Below are 2,403 nucleotides of genomic sequence, written 5' to 3' on the forward strand. Positions count from 1 at the left end.
TATATATATATATATATATAATTATGTACTCTATGTACATATATATCAGTTAATACAGACCCGTTTTAAATTGCCTGCCTGTATTACTAATATTGCTTACAGAGAGAACCAGAACTTTATGGTACTTAAGTTCACTCTTACCCCTTCACTTGGTAAAAAAGTTTAAAAAAAAAGGAGTTTCCTTTGCACATGATTAGATGGTTGACAAGAATACAGCAAAAAATATACTAGTTAGTTAATCAACCTCAATTTTATTAATTTAAATCATCAAGTTAATAAAAATGTAGTTGACATTATAATTCTATAGCACTATATAACTAGTCTAGATATAGCAGATTGATTTACACAAGCTTATTTCATTACCCTGTGGCTGTGTATAACACTGTTGGAGCTCCTTCTGGTGGTGTTAAATATATTTCATGTTTGTAGTACTGAGGGCTATGATAGTTCTTGTTTATGTAGAGATATTTTTTCAATGGTTTTACATACATGGCATGATTCATAGAGAGGTGAATTTAGCTTCCACGGTCACTGTAGGTAACTCAGAACAAGTTGGCACTGGGGCTTGCCATCATATTGACTGAAATATAGGACTACAAGTTTCTGATTTATTAGATTTTATGGTACTTATGTTATGTTATTAGATTAATATGGTAATCTGCTGGCTTCATGTGAGCTCACTCAGGGTTCTTTTATCTCTTCCTGTGTATAACTAATTTGTCCTGCATGAACCACTATTTTTCTTTTCTTTCCATAAGAAAAGAAAAGGTTCACAATGGCAAAGCTGGATGTGGCTGTATAACGCTAAATATTGGGTGTGACTCTAAAGGTCAAGGTTAAATAGCATCTGAATCCACCTATTGTAAAGTTTTACAAAGTCTGCAGTCCTGGTACTCTAAATACCCCTTAATTACTGTGTTAATAATAAGTAAAATAAAGGACAGAAAGCTAATACTTTTTTCTGACTGCCTTAATCCTTTCATACCCAGAGAAAGTTAATTTAGTATACACAAACATAGTAAATTGAAAAATAATTTTGTAATCTTTTTTAGTAAATGCCAAGCCTAAAGCTAAAAGATGGAATACAATGCAATACAATGCGTAGCAGAATGCCATGGCATTGGTGGTTAGTGACCAGAAGAATTCCCTGAGTTTAGATTGGCCATTAACACAAGCCAGAAACCTGTTGATACAGGTCCTAAAAGTGTTTGTACATAACCAATGATCAATCTCAGTTTATATGTTCAAGCATACTTCTGACCATGTCTGGAATTGTACTTTCTGCAGTTAACATAAAATTAATGAGTAGAGGAGCAGTATAAAGCATTGGCAGGGTATAATAAGGATAACTGCCTGGGGTCCAAACTTTATTGGGTTCAATGGAACTCTAAAAGATTGCTGCCGTTTAGTACCCTTTATGGTAAATTTACTTTTGCTTTAGATTTTTTTTTTCAGGAGAAGGTGAGCAAAATCAAACTTTATATTCCTTCCTAGAATGGTTTGCTTTATTATAATTAAATGATCATTAATAAAACACATGCACCTCATTGATTCCATCGTCTTTATTATTGGTGCAGTATAATCTGCAGATAATAAAGCTATATAAAATGCACAGGGCTTAAGGTATAATTATTCCACTGCTGGGGCAAAATGTCACTCTCCTATGCTGCACAATTCTTATTCAAATCTGCAGAGTGGGTGAACCGCAGGTTTTCAATAAGCATCTCCACCAAAATATACACAGACAGTGTAAGAACAGGAACAATGAAAATCTGACCAGATTGCTCAGCAGAAAAGATGTAGTCTGGAAACTTTTTATTCTATGTTGGAATCTGTTACTGACAGTTAATAACATGTATGGATGGCCACCCAGGGCCTCACCCAAAAAGGATTATGCAGATATATGGCCCAATCCTAATCACTCATGAATGCGATAAGTATACTTTAACAGCTTTTGAATTGTTGAAGTTCCTGCATCTGGTTGGTAAATGGCTGCTTAGTTGCATCCCTCATGTGCCCCCCATATTTGGAAGCTCTGGGTATTCTGCAACTAAGTAGGTTGCAGTAATTATATTAAAGAGGAACTATAGTGAAAACTCAAAAAAAACACACTTACCTTCAATCCTGCAGGCCAGTCCAATCACTCCGGGGGTGTCCGGCATGTGAACCCTGTGTCGTCTTGGCATCTGTACCTGAGCCATCTTTGTCTTCTCTTCCAGGTTCATCCTACGTTATCCGACCCAGGCGTGGGATCGGGTGACGTAGCATTAAAAGAAAAAATTGCCTGGTCCTAGCAGCCTACCCGCCAGATCTGACGTTCACCCTCAGATCTGGCGGGTACATGAGTAATTGGTTAGTCAGTAATTCCCTATACCTAATCCTACACCCCCCCTACTCCAAGGC

Source organism: Pyxicephalus adspersus, chromosome 4, assembly GCF_032062135.1.
Source record: "Pyxicephalus adspersus chromosome 4, UCB_Pads_2.0, whole genome shotgun sequence".
Taxonomy (NCBI): Eukaryota; Metazoa; Chordata; class Amphibia; order Anura; family Pyxicephalidae; genus Pyxicephalus; species Pyxicephalus adspersus.